Source organism: Schistocerca nitens, chromosome 1 (genome assembly GCF_023898315.1).
Source record: "Schistocerca nitens isolate TAMUIC-IGC-003100 chromosome 1, iqSchNite1.1, whole genome shotgun sequence".
NCBI classification, from domain to species: domain Eukaryota; kingdom Metazoa; phylum Arthropoda; class Insecta; order Orthoptera; family Acrididae; genus Schistocerca; species Schistocerca nitens.
The window spans coordinates 770,632,443-770,653,221 of record NC_064614.1 but is presented as its reverse complement, the minus strand read 5'-3'; the positions used below and the strand labels follow the sequence as shown (position 1 = coordinate 770,653,221).

General features: G+C 41.6%; 1 protein-coding gene across 14 annotated transcripts in view; it reads left to right on the top strand.

The window, feature by feature from the left end:
- The window catches only part of LOC126261336 (calcium/calmodulin-dependent protein kinase type II alpha chain), a 1,016,317-nt gene that overhangs the window by 37,809 nt on the left and 957,729 nt on the right, over positions 1-20,779 (top strand). The window lies entirely within an intron of this gene.

Here is a 20,779-nt window from a genome sequence, read left to right as displayed (position 1 = left end):
ACTATTTGAAACAGTTAACACAGAACATGGAAGCAGCGATCATAAAGCGGTTACAGCATCGGTGATTTCAGCCGTAAATAGAAATATTAAAAAAGGTAGGAAGATTTTTCTGTTTAACAAAAGTGACAAAAAGCAGATTTCAGAGTACTTGACGGCTCAACCCAAAAGTTTTATCTCAAGTACAGATAGTGTTGAGAATCAGTGGACAAAGTTCAAAACCATCGTACAATATGCATTAGATGAGTATGTGCCAAGCAACATCGTAAGAGGCGTAAAAGAGCCACCGTGGTACAACAACCGAGTTAGAAAACTGCTACGGAAGCAAAGGGAACTTCACAGTAAACATATACATAGCCAAAGCCTTTCAGACTAACAATAATTACACGAAGCGAAATGTAGTGTGAGGAGGGCTATGCGAGAGGCGTTCAACGAATTCGAAAGTAAAGTTCCATGTACTGACTTGGCAGAATATCCTAAGAAATTTTGGTCTTATGTCAAAGCGGAGGGTGGATCAAAACAAAATGTCCAGACACTCTGTGACCGAAATGGTACTGAAACAGAGGATGACATACTAAAGACCGAAATACTAAACGTCTTTTTCCAAAGCTGTTCCACAGAGGAAGACTGCACTGTAATTCCTTCTCTAGATTGTCGCACCGATGACAAAATCGTAGATATCGAAATAGATGACACAGGGATAGAAAACCAATTAAAATCGCTCAAAAGAGGAAAGGCCGCTGGACCTGATGGGATACCGCAAGGCGTTTGATGCAGTTCCCCGCAGTCGTTTAATGAACAACGTAAGAGCATATGGACTATCAGACCAATTGTGTGATTGGATTGAAGAGTTCCTAGATAACAGAACGTAGAATTTCATTCTCAGTGGAGAGCAGTCTTCCGAATTAAGAGCGATTTCAGGTGTGCCGCAGGGAAGTGTCGTAATAACCTTGTGGATAACATCGAAGTTCACTGAGGCTTTTTGCGGATGATGCTGTAGTATATCGATGGAAAATTGTACTGAAATGCAGGAGGATCTGCAACGAATTAACGCATGGTGCAGGGAATGGCAATTGAATCTCATTGTAGACAAGTGTAATGTGCTGCGAATACATAGAAAGAAAGATCCTTTATCATTTAGCTACAATATAGCAGGTCAGCAACTGGAAGCAGTTAATTCCATAAATTATCTGGGAGTAGGCACTAGGAGTGATTTAAAATGGAATGACCATATAAAAGTAATCGTCGGAAAAGCAGATGCCAAACTGAGATTGATTGGAAGAATCCCTAGGAAATGCAGTCCGAAAACAAAGGAAGTAAGTTACAGTACACTTGTTCGCCCACTGCTTGAATACTGCTCACCGGTGTGGGACCCGTACGACATAGGGTTGATAGAAGAGAGAGAGAAGATCCAACAGAGAGCAGGATCATTTAGTAATCGCGAAAGCGTTACGGAGATGATAGATAAAATCCAGTGGAAGACTCTAAGAGAGACGCTTAGTAGCTCGGTACGGGCTTTTGTGGAAGTTTCGAGAACATACCTTCACCGAGGAGTCAAGTAGTTTATTGCTCCCTTCTACGTATATCTCGCGAAGAGACCATCAGGATAAAATCAGAGAGATTAGAGCCCACACAAAGGCATACCGACAATCTTTCTTTCCACGAACAATACGAAACTGGGATAGATGGGAGAACCGATAGAGTTACTCAAGGTACCCTCCGCCACACACCGTCAGGTGGCTTGCGGAGTGTGGGTGTAGATGTAGATATCAACATAAACAGAAGAGGCTTTAACCCAGCAACAATGAAAGTATGCTGTTGTAAGAAGGAATGATGCTGTTACATCTATGTCTACATACATACTCCACAATCCACCATACGGCGCGTGGCGGAGGGTACCTCGTACCACAACTAGCATCTTCTCTCCCTGTTCCACTCCCAAAAAGAACGAGGGAAAAATGACTGCCTATATGCCTCTGTACTAGCCCTAATCTCTCTTATCTTATCTTTGTGGTCTTTCCGCGAAATGTAAGTTGGCGGCAGTAAAATTGTACTGCAGTCAGCCTCAAATGCTGGTTCTCTAAATTTCCTCAGTAGCGATTCACGAAAAGAACGCTTTCTTTCCTCTAGAGACTCCCACACGAGTTCCTGAAGCATTTCCGTAACACTCGCGTGATGATCAAACCAACAAGTAACAAATCTAGCAGCCCGCCTCTGAATTGCTTCTATGTCCTCCCTCAATCCGACCTGATAGGGATCCCAAACTCTCGAACAGTACTCAAGAATAGGTCGTATTAGTGTTTCATAAGCGGTCTCCTTTGCAGATGAACCACATCTTCCCAAAATTGTACCAATTCCCCACAACTGCCATTACATGCTTGTCCCACTTCATATCGCTCTGCAATGTTACGCCCAAATATTTAATCGACGTGACTGTGTCAAGCGCTACACTACTAATGGAGTATTCAAACATTACAGGATTATTTTTCCTATTCATCTGCATTAATTTACATTCATCTATATTTAGAGTTAGCTGCCATTCTTTACACCAATCACAAATCCTGTCCAAGTCATGTTGTATCTTCCTACAGTCACTCAACGATGACACATTCCCGTACACCACAGCACCATCAGCAAACACCGCACATTGCTATCCACCCTATCCAAAAGATCATTTATGTAGATAGAAAACAACAGTGGACCTACCACACTTCCCTGGGGCACTCCAGATGATACCCTCACCTCCGATGAACACTCACCATCGAGGACAACGTACTGGGTTCTATTACTCAAGAAGTCTTCGAGCCACTCACATACTTGGGAACCAATCCCATATGCTTATACCTTAGTTAGGAGTCTGCAGTGGGGCACCGAGTCAAACGCTTTCAGGAAGTCAAGGAATATGGCATCCGTCTGATACCCTTCATCCATGGTTCGCAAGATATCATGTGAAAAAAGGGCGAATTGCGTTTTACAGTAGCTATGCTTTCTAAAGCCGTGCTGATGCATGGACAGCAACTTCTCTGTCTCAAGGAAATTCATTATATTCGAACTGAGAATATGTTCGAGAATCCAGCAACAAACCGATGTTAAGGATATTGGTCTGTAATTGTGAGGATCCGTCCTTCTACCCTTCTTATATACAGGCGTCACCTACGCTTTTTTCCAGTCGCTGGGGACTTTACGTTGGGCAAGAGATTCGCGATAAATGCAAGCTAAGTAAGGAGCCAATGCAGTAGAGTACTCTCTGTAAAACTGAATTGGAATCCCATCAGGACCTGGCGATTTATTTATTTTCAACCCATTCAGCTGCTTCACAACCCTAGGGATGTGTATCACTATGTCCTGTTAACCCCTATGTCCTGTTAACTCCTTTTTTCTTTTTCTTTTTTTAATTTATTTACTTAGTGTTTCCCCCGACGCGACGACGCTTGGTTCATACTATTACTACTTACATTAAACATAAAGAGGCAATAGAAATTATTTTTTTTAATTTCTTGAGATTTTTCGTGTCGGAGGTTTTACATTTTTAATTTACGTTTCATCAAGAGCGTACTTACAGCCTCGTAATTTCACACAAGCACAGCGGAATATTAGCACGACTAGTACGTTATATCGGTCATTTGTTCCTGTTATACATAGTATGAACGTTATTTATTAGCGATCGTTAAGAGACAAGAGCACAACAACACGTTTATTCATGTCAAGTTTCATAGCCCCAAATTTATTTTAAGACAGCACCTCCTAATTTAACATCCGACCTAAAAAAAAAGAAAAAAACCTTACTGTTCTAACACTGCTCATATCGGTTGATAACAAATAATGTTCATACCGAATGTACATGGTATCCATAATTAAAGTTCCCGTTTCAGAACGCTGTAGAAATAGAACCACTGCTCATTATTACGTCAAATCTGAAAAGCATATTACTGGTATATTGGGAAACGTCATGGGACAAAAAAATTAACGAAAATTTGACTGCCTCCATGAAGGACCTCGCGCTGCTGGTAAAACTCTTTTACAAGAACTGTGATTGCGCACTAGAATAAAAAAAAATTAGTAGCCCTGCAGAAGGGTATAAAAAATACATTGATCCGATGTCTGGTAAGTGTCTGGAGAAAATTATTACAAAATTCCAAAAGAACGGTTCTTGTGAAACGCAGTGTGACCGAGGAAGGACAGCATTTGATCCGATGTCAGTAGAAGATGTGAGGGCCGGCCGAAGTGGCCGTGCGGTTAAAGGCGCTGCAGTCTGGAACCGCAAGACCGCTACGGTCGCAGGTTCGAATCCTGCCTCGGGCATGGATGTTTGTGATGTCCTTAGATTAGTTAGGTTTAACTAGTTCTAAGTTCTAGGGGACTAATGACCTCAGCAGTTGAGTCCCATAGTGCTCAGAGCCATTTGAACCATTTTTTGAAGATGTGAGCATTGCAGGAGGGAGCGAGCGTGCAAATATGCCTTGGAGCACCGCGCATAAAATCCTACGAAACATCCTGCGTTGCTATCCATACAAAATCACCCATATTCAGGAGTTGTTTCCTGCTGAGCTGCCAGCAATACAAACATTCGCACTGGGATTTCTTGCTTGCATTAAAGTACACAATGCATAGCCGCGGAACATTCTGTGGGCAGATGAAGCCAATTTCCGTCTCCAAGGACATATCAATAAGTAGAACTGCAGGATATGGGCAAAGGAAAATCCACGTGCATGTCCACCAGTACCACTTCATTCTGCATCGATGACTGTAATGTGCGGGTTGACGGGATCGTTTATTGCAGGGCCATATTTTTTCGAGGAGATGAGTCCCGCTGGTCCTGTTACCTGTACCGTCACTGGTAAACCCTATGAGAGTCTTAGTCGCAACCAAGCGAGGCGGCGCAGTGGTTAGCACACTGGACTCACATTCGGGAGGACGTGGGTTCAAACCCGCGTCTGGACGTCCTGATTTAGGTTTTCCGTGATTTCCCTAAATCGCTTCAGGCAAATGCCGGGATGGTTCGTTTGAAAGGGCACGACTGACTTCGTTCCCCATCTTTCCCTAATCTGATGGGACCGATGACCTCGCTGTTTAGTCCCCTCCTCCAAATCAACTAACTAAAACTTATGCGCAACAACGTCATTCCAACCCTCCAACAGCGTCCACGTGTGGATAGGATCATTTTATGCCAGATGGCGCTCCTCCGCACGTTACAAAGCCACTGAAGCGGCTACTGCATAGGCATTTCGGAAATGCTAGAAATACCAGCCATCATTTCCCTACAGCCTGGCAATCCAGATCACTTGATCTTAATCCATTTGGCTATGGGGTTGTCTGAAAGATGTGTTCCGTGCTCCAATTATGATCGTAGATGAATCGAAAGCGCGCACTGTGTAACGCTTTCAGAAGGTGACCCCCGAGACACTCCGATCGATTGTGGAACATGCTGTTTTCTCTCTTTCAATTTGTGGCAGAAAATGGACAGTATGTTGAACATGCCTCTCGTCTGTCTTAGGACTGTTATAAAGATGTCATTTTGCTGCTTATGCTGTTTTTGGCGCAAGGACAATTAAAAACTGATGTCATACTTCTTTTGTGCAGCATTTTGCCCCAGGACAATTAAAACCCATGTCATTTTGCTTTCTGTGCTGTTTTTTGTCCTCAGAAGAACTGAAAACCGATTCTTACCATCCGATGTGGTACGGCATTGGCGTGGGGGATGGTCTTACATAACTAACAGTGTCGTAACTGTTGAGTCCCGAACTTGTGCAGTCATGGACGTTGACCAGTACGGATGCTGTACTGTGCAACTTAATCTATAGCCGTCGTATTGCGATTCATCTCTCGTTTGCAGCCGACCTCACTTATGTTAAGGCGCTTACAGCGCTATCTGTGTAGAAATTGCGCGTGCACTATGACTGAAACGTTGTTCTTTCCAAAAAGAAAGGTTTGATTGAGGCAAAATCGGGATGTTTTCTTTGAAAGGGACACTGGCGATTTCGTTGTCCATCATTCTCGAATCGGAACTTGTGCTCCGGCTCTCATGACCTCAACGTCAACTGCACGTTAAACAATAATATTGCTTTCTTCATAGCACAACTAGAATCACTGCCATTCATTTAAGCTGACGTATCATGCTTATTATGATTGCCAGTCACTTCACTACCTAAAGAAGCGTATACATGGGCCATTTTTTACGGCAATGTGTCGCCGCATTAGTGTTGCCGTCAACATTGCTGCAATCTGGCTGCTGAGCAGGGCAGTATTTTGTATAGCCGGTCAATACTGATGGAACAAGCTGTTACAGATACCTGCCGACGTATTACCGAGCTTCTACCGGTATTGACCGCGAAGGGTGTAGAGTATTTCGTATGGCCAAATATCGGCCTCTGGCGTCTGTATTTGCTTTCCTCTCACTCTGGGTCTTGCTTCCTCCTTCTCGCGTTGACAGCGCTGCAAATCGAAGTCACGTGAAACGATATTATTTTGCTTTAGCTCCGAAGTTGGCGCGCGCACGTAGAGGCACTACGTTTGTTCGCTGTCTATAGGAATGTAAAAATGGGAAATCGAAACAACCATGATATCGATGAATAAATATACGTCTAAGGCTACGGAACTGAGAAAGTAATACATACAAAGAAGAAATTTGAAAAAGAACACACTCGCAGATATCGACTTAGTAGATCTGCAGCACTGAACCATAATTTTATTCGACGTAAGTTCTTAAGACGTTCGGGCTTTCTTTGAGCTTTCATAAAGGTGTTTCATGGGTAGCAGTTTGGTAGTGGTTTTATTTGTTTTTCTTCTCGAATGGGCCAACTCAGTACCAAGCGTCTGTTTCAATTCCTTATGGTTGTTCTCTTCTTTCCTTCCAGTACTCTTTCGTGTGGTCGCTGTGTTTTTTCTTCCTGTCCTCTGACTACTACAGACCAATTTTTTTTCACTCTTCTACCTTGAAATTCTTCCATATTCAACACTTTTTCCCTGAAAACTGGGTCAGTTGTTTCTTCAGATTTTAGATTTTTTCTAAAAACTTTTTTACTTCATGGATCCAAAACGTTCTTGTCTACTCATCCCACAAACATTTGTGTATCTTTTTGGTTAATCCACTGTCCAAAAAAATACCATAAAATACCATCCACCATTTTCTTGTTACTTCTGATAAGTTTTCTATGTTTTGATAAATTTCATCATTACTACATAATTTCCAGCCATCCATAGTTCTTCGTGGGCCTAATATTTACCGAGCTAGGTGGCGGAGTGGTTAACACACTGGACTCGCATTTGGGAGGACGACGGTTCAAACCCGTGTCCGGTTATCCTGATTCAGGTTTCCGTGATTTCTTTAAACGGCTAGAGCCAAATGCTGGGATGGTTCCTTTGAAAGGGCACAGCCGACCTCCTTCCCTAATCCGATGGGACCGATGATCTCGCTGTTTGGTCCCCTCCCCCAAATCAGCCAACCAACCAACCAGCCTAAAATTTTTCTAGTGATTCGCCTTTTTAGTATTTCTAATGTATCTATATTATAGTTTAATGCCAGACATCCGCTTCCATGTAGACCTCTGGTTTCACTGATGTATTAAATTGTCTTGCAACAGACGTCACATTTTCAGAAAGTACAGCGAAATTATATGGAAACACAAGACAGTTTATTCAGATGTGTTTGATTCCTCTTCCTAACTTAATCGGTGAAATTTTATACTCCTTTATTTTTTCATTCCAAATTCTCACTTTTTTTTTCTAGAACACAATTAAAAAGAAGTGGGGATAGGCCATCACCTTGCTGCACACTTCTGTTCATTTCGAAGGATTGACATATTCCTCCCATAAATTTCACTTGAAATACTGTGTCTGCGTTTCAGGAATTAATTTGCTAATTTAGACTTTACACAAAATTCTCTGATTATTTTATCTATAGTTTGTCTGTCAGAGGAACAAAGTGTTGTTTCAACTCTGTTTATTAAAATATTTTCTATACAACTGTTAGCAAAGAAATTCCTCTGTAGTTGTTAACGTTTTGCTGAAAATATGTAGCTGATGTATCAGCGTTACCTTCCACTCTCCTTTTTTTTCTTTTTTTTCCGGATTGCCTCGAAGATTATTTTTAGAATTTTAGCTGATTTTTTTGTCTTTTTTGGACACTATTTCTAAAGCTCCGCGCTACAACAGGCTGCTCTGCTCCACTAGTTTCTTCTTTTTTCTTGAATTTCTTTGACAATCTGGGGTAAACATTCTTCTGGAATTTTTTGATGAATATCCGAGAATTGCAGCTTATGGATTGGTTTTCTCCAAACTAGAAGCTGATCAAAATAAGCTTACTGGACAAGAAATTAGTCACTCCAGTGTGCACGCACAAATGAATCGTTAAGCCTTTTAAGGCGCCATAGCAACCGCACGTGCACTGCCTCTGAATGAGCATAAGACAGACGCGTTCAGTGAGACATTTATGTTTGAAGTGGGCGTCGTACGGAACACGGGTAGATATAAGAACGCGACAGATTGGAAAAAATGGGAAATCATGTTTGCTCATGCCAGTGGCCGTGAGTGAGTACAGTAGTTCGGTTTGCAGGTGTTTTACGGCCGACTGTTCAATGTGTCTACATGCAGTGGTGTAACGCCCGTGGCCACGAAACGCGACGTCAGAACTGTGGTCGGAAACATATTCTGACTGAGAGAGACTCGAGACACGTTTTGTGAATAAAATTAGTTTATCAACGCGATAGGACTTGTTGCAGGCATTGGAAAGTCCACTCCAACCTGATACCGAGAAAACATAAAGACGACAACAGCAAAGTTAATCAGGCTGGAAGAATAGGTGACCGCTTTCTGAACACTCCCCCATCCTTTAGATCTCAGTTGGCCTATAAAATCGCCTACCTTGAACCCCGTAGAAAATCTGCGGGACCTGTTGGAACAGCGGGTAAAACGCCGACATCACTATGCCCGCAGTTTAGTGGAATTACGTGATGAAATCCTCAGCGAGTGGCTTAAGTGGACGCGACGGACATGCACAACTTTGTGGACTCACTTCCTAACCGAATCCAGGCTGTTATCAAGTCCGGCTGCGAAATTCCACGGTATTAAATGATGCTTGTAGTCATTTCTCTAGTGATTAATTTTTTTTTGTCCGGTGAGCGTATTTTGCAAATATTTCTCAATTTTTATTGTTACTTAAGCCAAGCCAGCCATTTTCATTTACGGAACTCACACTTTGGTACTGGCATCCCTTCAGTGTGTCCTCAAATGTCTGATAAAAATCAGAGGTATTATTTTTTGAAAAGTTTTCTTCAGTTCCTTCAGGTTTTCTCTTTTCAAAATCTCTCTTAGTCCTTCTAATTATTCTCGGTGTTCCCTTTTTTTTTTTGCTGTTTAAATTGATCATAGTGTTCATTTTTTGTTGAGTACTTCCATTTTCTTCATTTTCTCGGCGTCACTGTGAAAGCTTCTTCACATATTTCATTGTACCATAGTAGAGTTTTTTATTTTCATTCGACGCAAATGTTCTGTGTAACATTTTTAATTTCTATAGATAATTGTGACCAGTTGTCGCGTATATCTATTTTAATTTCATATTGATATTTGTGAATCGATTCTTTTGTTATAGTTTGACTGTGTGTATTATACTGAATTATTTTTTGTGATTTTTGTTTTATTTCATTAGGCGGGAGTTTAACCTTAACTTTAAAGAGGTAGTTATTTTATTTTTTTATTTTATTGTAGCGCATGTATACATTATTTTTCAGGTCCTGTAATTGTTGTCACATATGCATCGCATTTATACTGGTACTGGTGAACCTTAGTAAAAAATTGAGATAAAAGTTTGGCATTTCAAATTACTTTGCTGGATTCCTTCAGTTTTTCCACCAAAAGCGTTGTAAATACCTTGTACCAATAGGTATGTGGGTGAGAAGCGAACTTCAAAGAGGTACATCAAATTTACACATGAATCACCACTGGCCAAAAACTGAAGGGCGGTCACCAGTCTGATCGTAACTGGTTGACACTCGTTCGTATTGGTACTGGTCTTACCAATCGTCCTACGAATTAATTTAAAATGATCTATTCAAAATCTTTTTAATGTTTTGCAATACGTATGTGTGCAGTATCAGTTTACGAGCTAAAGTCTCACTAGCAGTTCACTTACTTAATAAATGCAGGTTGCCTCACTTCCACTGTCTCGCTTTCCCCCGTCTTGCGGCGAGAGTTTGGCTCGTGTAAATTGGCATCACCCGGAATGTACTGCCGACAACATTGTCGGGTTATATTTTTGGCAATATCCAGTTTTCACTTTCCGTGTGAACATACCTTAAGAAGTTGGCGTGCTAAGTCTGTCCATGTCTTCTCTTACCAACGTGTTCACTATCCATACACTGTACGGTAGACGACGATAAGCATTGTACTTAGCACGAAGAGGAAGCTGTGTGGAATCGAATTATTGTTAGAATCTAGTAAAATGAACGCTACTCTGTACTCATCTCAGTCAAAGGATCTCCTTCATAGTTGCTCTTCGCAAAAAGTTGCTCATGAATAAAAGAATGGCCGGCCGCGGTGGTCTAGCGGTTCTGGCGCTGCAGTCCGGAACCGCGGGACTGCTACGGTTGCAGGTTCGAATCCTGCCTCGGGCATGGGTGTGTGTGATGTCCTTAGGTTAGTTAGGTTTAAGTAGTTCTAAGTTCTAGGGGACTGATGACCTAAGATGTTGAGTCCCATAGTGCTCAGAGCCATTTGAGCCAATAAAAGAATGGAGGAAGAATTTTTGCAGCGCGCGACTGATAGCGCACATTGCGTCAGCTTTGATACGCGAATCCCAAGAAGAAAGTGCTGCCATAATAAAGAATGCGAACGAGATTACGGTAAGAAGTTGCTGCAGTCTGAAGAGGATATCGTTGATATACTTTCGCCCGTAAATGTAATCCCGCCCTGAACATTTCTTTTTTTTGTGTCATTTAACTGGTGCGTAGGTTGAACAGTAGGGCAGTAACGATGTCTCAATCCGTGCACTTCCTGCTTGGTTTGCATTCTTATTTTTCAACCATGGTTCGTGTGCATGTTATATATTATCCATCTTTCCTTGTAGCTTACACCTATTCTCCTGAGACTTTGGAACTTGTACCATTTTAGGTTGTCAAGTGTTTGTTCTAGATAGAAAGATCCTTTGGAGGCATTTCGCTTTTTCAACTCCAGTGTCAGAACCAAGCTAAGCTGATCGTCACCTAACAGATCCACAACTTTCTTTCCCAGTCTTCTGAATATTATTATCGTAAGCAAATTACATGCAAGAGTATTCAAGTTGATTTTGCGACAGTTCCTGAATTTATGTGCCCTTCCTAATGTCGGGATTGTGTGGATGTCATTCTTCAGTAATTGCCGTGGTATGTCTCCAGGCTTATATCTTCTACACATTGATTGTAGTGAATGGTGAAAACCGTGTACCGCGAGTAAACGAAACTAGTCTTGCACGGGCAGACCGCTACCTGTTATGTAACACCACTACGCCCCAAGGACCAACTCAAAGTCTCATATTGTTACAGGCTCGGCCCACGTACCTTCTAAACTTTGCAGTAGCTCTCGTCGTGACGAGAGAATAGAGACTCCAGCACACCATATGTAGCCAGGAATTTAGCTCATCCGCATCATCAGAGCTGATTCCCTGAACTGAGTACTTGACAACTCACTCTCATTTCTACTCTTCTTTAGTCATTGTGTTGGTATTAGTTAATCTGTAATATTATCACAGTAATGTAAATAATATAGGGAATTAACACTGATAAGCCAAAATATTATGACCACTGCCCGCTACGACTTAGGATGCTGTGTGGTGGCGTTGCTGGCAGGTGACGCAGTAACAGAAGTGTGTAAACGGACAAGGCACGGACTGGATGTCAGCCGAGCGAAGATATGGGCTGCAAATGGGGAAATCCATTGAATTAAGCGACATTGACAAAGGGCGGCTTATTATTACTTAGATCCTGTGAACGAGTATCTCGAATGTGTCCAAGCTGGTAGAGTGTTCACGTGCTACTGTCACGAGCATCTGCGGGAAGATGCAGGACAGCGAAAGTAACACTAGGCGCTAAATGGTTGGACATCCAAGGCTCTCCACAGAACGTGGGGTTCGGAGGCGAGTCTGCTCTGCAAAGTAGTGTAGACGGTGATCTGTGGAATCTCTGCTGGAAGAGCACAATGCTTGTTCAAGTGTTTCCGAGCACACCTTTCATAGTACATTCTTGAGCATGGAGTTCCGCAGCAGACCACCATTACGTGTTCACATGTTGGCCCGACGACATCGTCATTTACGATTGCAGTGGCTACGGGACCATCGGGATTCCACCGTTGACCAACGGAAACGTGTCGGCTTTTCGGGTGACCGTCGTCTCCACAAATTCCGCCATCGAAGTGAACGGCGGCTCGAAACGTACAGCGCGCCGCGGACGCAGGATGGTGGGAACAATAATACGCCATGGCAGACGTTCTCCTGCTCTTGCATGGGACCTGTGGTAGTACTCGGAGACGCGCTGACAGCTGCGAACCACCTGCATCCCTTTGTGCTTGATGTCTTCCCCGACGGCGACGTCATCCTTCAGCAGTATAATTGTCCATGTCCTGTCCATGTCCTGCAGACATTTATTTAAGGATCTAGGGATATTCACAGTAGCTTCTCAGTATATATACTCTCTTATGAAATTTGTTATTAACAACCAAACCCAATTCAAAAGTAATAGCAGTGTGCATAACTACAATACTAGGAGAAAGGATGATCTTCACTATTCAAGATTAAATCTAACTTTGGCACAGAAAGGGGTGAATTATACTGGCACTAAAGTCTTTGGTCACTTACCAAATAGTATCAAAAGTCTGACAGATAACCAACAAGTATTTAAGAAGAAATTAAAAGAATTTCTGAATGACAACTCCTTCTACTCCATAGAGGAATTTTTAGATATAAATTAAGAAAAAAAAGAAAAAAATATTAAAAAAATAAAAATAAAAAATAAAGAAAAACAAAAAAACACAAAAAAAATAAAGTTGTTATATTAACTTAAGTATGTTGTTAAATTAACCTAATTATGTCATGTATTGGAAAATTCGACTCGTTCCACATCATTACGAAATATCGTATTCATGATCCATGGAACTAGTATTAATCTAATCTAATCTAATCTAATCGGAGTCAGAACCGCGATACAGTGGTTTGAGGAGCATTGCAGTGAACTTACGTTGATATCTCTGCGACAAAATTCGGCTGATGTAAATCCTATGGAACCTATGTGGGTCGCTGTCATTACCGCGTACGTAAATCAGCTGTCAGTTATTTAAGCGTGTTATGTGACCTGTGCGTAGGCATATAATGCCACATACCTTCACAAGCCTACCAGCAAACTGTCGGATCCATCATACGCAGACTCAGTGATGTATTTCGTTCCAAAGACGGACAGACAGGCTACTAAGCAGATGGTCATCATTTTATAGCACATCAGTGTGTGTTCGATCTCTCTGCATTCCAATTAGTTTGCAAGAAACTTACCAGACTACACCAACTGAGTTGTAGGTCATTTCGGTAGAAACTAACGCGGAAATTCAAGGCGACCGCTAAGATTCTTGTGGCAGACAAGTCGGAAATGAGGTTCATTCTCCTCAGGAGCTGAAGCCGCGACATAATCTTACTTCGTCATACAAGTGTTTTATAGTGTTCAAACACTGCTCGCACACATTCTGATAACGAGTTTCAGCACTAACAGATACAGACCTACTCTAGACGTTCATAGTTTTGTCTGAGACGTAATGTCGCCGAAAGAAAATAAAAATGAGTCTAATTAGCGCTTACGACCATGATATTAGGGAGATTTTCCTTGCTTATAAGGAAAATGGCAGATTGGAAATCCCCTCCCAAATCTTCCTGACTGGGAACCAGTCATAGCCTTCTGGTATTTGCTTGAAGATAACAGAGCTATATAGTGTGTCTGATCTCAAACAGCCTGTCGCGTTCATAAGCCCAAGTAGTAAATAAAGTTGTTGTCAGGAGCGCCATCCTCACCGACACAGCCAGACACACTGTTAATCCCTGCGGGTCATGCTTCATTACTTGTAATGTAACAGAAGTACAGTGTCTTAGAAAAATCTTGAAGATCGTCCTGCTTGCACAAATGTTGCAGCGTTCAGCGTTAGGACGGTCAGCATTAACCGATGTACAAACCTACTATAGAAATTCATATTTTTGTCTGGGACGTAACGTGCTCGAAACAAAGTTTTGTTGTGCTTGCAGGTCAACGGACGTTGCCTTTACACTCATTTCTGTGTCATCACGTTGTCGACTATTTTGATGTCGTATTCCATATTTTCTTCCTGTGAACTGTTTTTATATTTCGATGAAGCTATAAGGTCTACAACTTTGCTTCCGGCGTTTTGCAATAGATGGCAGCGTCGGCAAGTGGTGGTGCATGTTGTAGGTCTTAAGAGTCATACAATACGCTTAGGCATTTGTAAACATAACGGCATCAAAATGTTAGTCGATTTGTGACTGCATCATAAAGTTACTCTTGATTGAATACGTCAACTTATGATCCCAACAATCGTCATTTCCGGGAAGTTTTAATTTTCTGCTTTATCGTGAAGAAATCTGTGGCTGAGACTGAAGACCTATGGTCAGGTCGCTATTAGTGAAAGAGCGTGCAGAGAATGGTTTGAACGCTTCGGTGATTTTGACGTCGAAGACTGCACATGGCGGTGAAAGAGTGAAGGTTTTCGAAGCTACTAAAACCGAGGGAAACAATCGCAGGAGATAGTTATCGAATACAGTTGACACCTTCGATCCGAGCACTGAAAGACAAACGGTCACAATACAGTGATAGACACGAAAAGGTTAAGAAATACGACCTTGATTGCACCGATCTGATTTTTTTTAACTGCTTCGGCCATCTGTAACCATATCATTTCCAAGACAGAAATGTCAATATATTTTGGCGGTGTTACGATGTTGAATTCGAAGAAATAAATTTTGAAACCACTAACGTTACTCCACTGGTGATTATTATTTTGCTACCAGTTTTAGTTTAGAAACCATCCTCTGGCAAAGACGTTGGAACATACAACTGTTACTTACATAAAGATTCTAAGAAGTGAGTTGCGTTAACGTGCAGAATGGGCTTCAACGAAATACGAAGGCACAGATGTGTAATGGCCATTGGCATGCACGACTGAGGTACTGTTATTCGTGTGTGTTAACTGTATGTTTGGATATTACAAACCTGTCTATACATATATTATGATATAGATAGTGGACATTAATCTACCGACATTACACAACCGAATAATAAATACGTGCTGTCTGTCATAACATATCTGTCACTGATGAAATCTAGACCGATACTTCTAGCAAATTATTATCATTGGTACAGCAGCTTTGATATTTTGAAAACGTCATGCTTATTAAAAAAGTATTCTTCACTTTTTTTAGGCTCATTAGCGTAGATGTCGTTTCTACCAATCGTTATGATTCGCCTTCGATTACACTTCTGCTAAACGTTGTCCTAAGTGGGCTCTCTGCGCTATTGGAAGGTTCCTCCTAGGCCTTCCATACTTTCTGGTAACAGTTCTGTCAACCACAAATCTCAGTTGAGTTGTGTTCCACTTGCGCTTTTATGACCAAAACCCAATGACGGAGTAAATATTGTGCCACAATGTCTGTAAACTGAAACCCCGCGTTACACTCTTCTCAACTTCAGATTCGTGATATTCCACTTTTCTGTCGCTACAGACCACGTAAGGACCACGTTTAAGCCGCGAAGTTAATGCAACGCTCTTTCCATATGTTCACCTTCATTCTTCTAGTCTCAATTTTCCTCTTACCTTCCTTCTTTGACGGTGTAAAACCTTTTCCACTTGTTTCTACACTTGCTTCAGTCTCCAGTTGTTTGCTTCTTTTATTCTACTTTCTGCTGGATGTTCGTGTAGTTTCTCCAAGGCAGTGGTGTTTGGTATTTAATGTTTCTGAGTCTGTTCAATTACTCTCATCATCTTTCAGAACTCTTTGTTAGGATGTCCCCATAGAATGTTACCTTCTTTTTGTAATTTTATCTATAATTTTTTGTACATATATGTATACTTCTGTACTACTTCTTGATTTAAATGTGTCTACTTCTCTTCTGTTTCATAATATCATGATCACAATATTTCTTTCCTTTTTTCATGTTTTCATTTTCTCCTGTCGATCCCAAAATTGTTTTTGATGCATATGTGCTTCCCCTTACTTTGTGCTGATGACCCCTTTTTGCATTAAGGGAGCGATTTGTCTTGTTATAAACATGTTTTCTTCAGTGGGACGCTAAGTCCAACTGCTGTAATCTTACTTTAATCCTCCCAATTACGGCGGATGAATTTCCCTAGATACATAAATCTGTGCAGTCTTCTTATACGTCAGTGCATGCACTTAATTTTAATGCTGCGCTGTTGTTGTTCGCTATGTTTTATCAAAGCATATTTGAAGTCGTGCTTCATATATTCACTATTTAGTTCCATATTTCGCTGTCTGCCAGGATTTAATTTTTATTATTAATATTTCTTTTTTCTTGCTTCCAATATAAGACTGTGAATCCGTCGCTGATGAAGTCTTAGTCTTTGAAACGTAATCTCGGCTTCTAAATTAATGCAAGGCCTTACTGTAATCATAGCCATAGTTTAATACCTACTTTGTGCTTCCCGGCCATTAAACACATAAAAGAGCACATATCGCTTAGGTAAACTCTCCGTGCAGATAACAATGGGAAAAACAGAAATAGAGTAGGGCTACAAAATAAAACAAAAAAGCCGTTTAAATTCTAAGTGGCAAGCGGTGTCCAGGGAGGCGCTGAGTCATACCGCTATCCATCGCGTGGCTTGAAAAGTTGACAGTCATCCGACTCAACACCACGACCCCGGAAGTTGACGTGTTCAGCTTTATAACGCGTGGGCACGCAAAATTCAAATGAGACCACGTATCTCGGCATCCTGGCGCCCCATGGCAGCACTTGAGGATAATAACAGGTGTGACGCCGTAATGAATATTCACCTAATGAATCTGTAATTGCTCTCTCCGTAGTGACAATTCCAGCTATTTAAGGCACGTGCAGTTGAATGCAGGCCGTCGGAAATGGCCGATATCTGACTGAGGAAGACTTTTTTTTAAATAGATGTTATGAAATTTAGTTTCGATAAATACTGTATGATGTTTTCTCGACAGTTCGTCGTGAAATACAGTTATAATGTGTTCGATATTCTTTTTCCTAGCGAAGTGCTATTGAAATCCATGTGACCCACTAAACAACGTGACCCAGTGTTTAAATCACTGAACTCGCATGCAGGTCGATCAGTGTTTGTCGAGCGGTTCTAGGCGCTTCAGTTCGGAACCGCGCTGCTGCTACGGTCGCAGGTTCGAATCCTGCCTCGGGCATGGACGTGTGTGATGTCCTTAGGTTAGATATGTTTAAGTAGTTCTAAGTCTAGGGGACTGATGACCTCAGATGTTAAGTACCATAGTGCTTAGAGGCATTTGATCAGTGTTTGAGCTCCGTTTGACCATCCTCATATAGTTCTTCTCTAGTTTCCATAAATCGTTCAGGAAAATGCAAAGATGATATCATTTGATTGGGCCAGGATCGACTATATCCACTTCCGAGCCGAGTGAGCTCTCTACTGAACTCACTAACGACACAATGTAAACAGCATCCTCTCTTCCTTTCAGTACGTCTTGAAAAGCTAATGCTACATCGTAGACTGCCCCAGTTCTCCGTTCCTTTGAGACGAAGGAAATGACGTAAAGGTCATGTGTTTCAGCTCTTTCTTGAACGGATTTGGGATGTTAAAATGCCTATGTTTGTTGCGTGTGTTGTGTTCGTACTTTACATTTCCGAGATGTTAGGCCAGATGGATATTCTTTAGCCGCAGAGACCCAGTTCCGTGGTTTGCGTACACAAATATCATTAGACAATATAATTATTGTGAAGTAATATTCAAAGTGTCTTTGTTAAGAGGTGTGCATAGAAAATGACCTTGGATGGGCCCAACATATTATTCTTATGTCACTCCTTTTATACAGTGAACCTTACTCTGACTGATGAAGCATTCGAGAATATTAATCCACTTGATAACGAATCCAAATAGGCAAAATATTTCAGATTTGTTTGTTTTACTCTGAGCCATCCCTTCATAGGAAAAGCATTAATTGGCTCTGAGCACTATGGGACTTAACATCTGAGGTCATTAGTCCCCTAGACTTAGAACTACTTAAACCTAAGGACATCACAAACATCCATGCCCGAGGCAGGATTCGAACCTGCGACCGTAGCAGAAGTGCGGTTCCCGACTGAAGCGCCTAGAACCGCTCGACCACAACGGCCGGCTAAAAAAGCATTAATTGCTGAAGATAGTTTGGAGATGAGCGTTACTGTTTTGCGGGATTAAGTTCTTACGTGCACGTAAATTTAATGATTCTGTTTTACAGTTAAGCCTTTAATTCTTTTTGGTCATCTGACTGGAATGATGCGGCCCTCCACGAAATCATGTTCTGTGCCAACTCCTTCGTTTCAGACTAGCGATTTCACCAGATGTCCTCAGTTATTTATTTGTATAACAAGGTGTATTTATTATTTTATTTTTAAGCATTAATGTGCAAATATGAATATATAGTGTTTTATCAAAGACAGAAACCATTTGTAGAAAACTGTTTCATAACTGTTTCAAAGAACATTGAGCTGTATGTTATTAACGATTGTTTATAATACTTATAAGCTACAAAAACGATTTCTGTCTTTTGTATATACAGGGTGAGTCACTAACTATTGCAACCTAAAATAACTCCGGAAGTATAACAGGAGCTGAAAAGTTTGTGGGACAAATGTTGCATGGGACAACGGGGGCCAAAATATAACGTTGGTGTCTTTTGTTGCTAGGTGGGGTCCCGTCAGAGATAGGAAGATCATTTTTTTTAATGGGATACTATAGTTTGGTACTTGTTTTCTGATAGCGGCTATCGAGACGAATTTAATGACGTGTAACAGTAAGGTCTTTGAAAGTCAACGAAGGTCACAAAGGTGGCATGAACGTCTTAATTACTTCGGAAACTTTTTCCCATTTCTCACCTGAGTACAAATGACAGCTCCGTCGAAGCACTGTCCTTTTGTACCTTGTGTACGCGGAAATTCCGCCATTTGTATATGTGCATATCGCTATCTCATGATTTTTGTCACCTCAGATTATCCACGTACATTCTCCGCAAGCTAAAAATGGAGCAAGGGAAAAACAAAAGTCTATATGCTTCTGTAAAAGCCCGGATTTCTCTGATGTGGCGTTCGCTGGTAGCAATAGAACAATTCTATAGTCAGTCGCAGATATCGCATTTAGAGGTGTTCGAAGTGATGACCATTGGTATCAATGCAGTGCTACAATCTTCTTATGTATGAAGTGGTATTCCTTATCACTTCGGCACTTGTCGAAGCACGTGCTCTGACAATTCCCTCTCGTATATCGTGCAGATAGTAAATATTTGCTGAATACGGCGTATCCATATAACGTGCCATTGACATGTAAACACCATTCGACGGTTTCGCAATACAACACTAATAGGAACGGTAAGACTAGTATCGTCGAATCCAGCGAATGTGAATGATGTATGCCTTCGAAGAACAAGTCGATATGCTTCTCATTTACGGAGAATGCCAACGAAATTCAGTGGCAGGCCGAAAGATATCCTCAACGTACTCACCCCACACGTCGTACATTTAAATATGTGTATGATAAATTGAGAACAATTGGACCTTTAACGCATCTGACACATATCCGGCAAAGGAAATTTTCTAACGAGGAAACGGAAATTGGTATTCTAGCCACTGTGGTTAGAGATCCTTGTGTTAGTTAGCGTCAAATCTCAAGGGAATCTGGCATGAGCCGGAACAGTGTTGTTCGTGTGCTGCATCGCCATAAACATCATCCTTACCACATCAGTCTCCACCAAGAATTAACTGGTACGGATTGTATGCGTCACATTGAATTCTGCCGATGGGCTCAACTTCAAATGGTTCAAATGGCTCTGAGCACTATCCGTCTTAACTTCTGAGGTCATCAGTCGCCTAGAACTTAGAACTAATTAAACCTAACTAACCTAAGGACATCACACACATCCATGCCCGAGGCAGGATTCGAACCTGCGACCGTAGCGGTCGCTCGACTCCAGACTGTAGCGCCTAGAACCGCACGGCCACTCCGGCCGGCGCTCAACTTCAGATTCAGAGGGATGACACGTTTATTAACTCGGTTTTATTTACTGACGAGGCTACATTCCGAACCATGGAAATGTTAATTTGCATAACATGCATTACTGGGCAACTGAAAATCCATGTTGGCTGCGGAAGGTTGCGTACCAAAAAACCGTGGTCAGTGAATGTATGGTGTGGGATTCTGGAGGACAAAATTATAGGCCCCTGTTTCATCGAAGGAAATCTTAATGGTAGGAAGAAATCCACATTCGTGCAAGAAACATTAGGTCCGTTATTGGAAGAAATACCTTTAAGTACAAGGAACAGAATGTGGTATCAACACGATTGGTGTCCGGCACATTTTTCGCTGAAAGTTAGAAACGAGTTGCAGAGACAATTCCCAAATAGTTCGATTGGACGCGGAGGCTGCTGCTACGGTCGCAGGTTCGAATCCTGCCTCGGGCATGGGTGTGTGTGATGTCCTTAGGTTAGTTAGGTTTAAGTAGTTCTAAGTTCTAGGGGACTGATGACCACAGCAGTTGAGTCCCATAGTGCTCAGAGCCATTTGAACCATT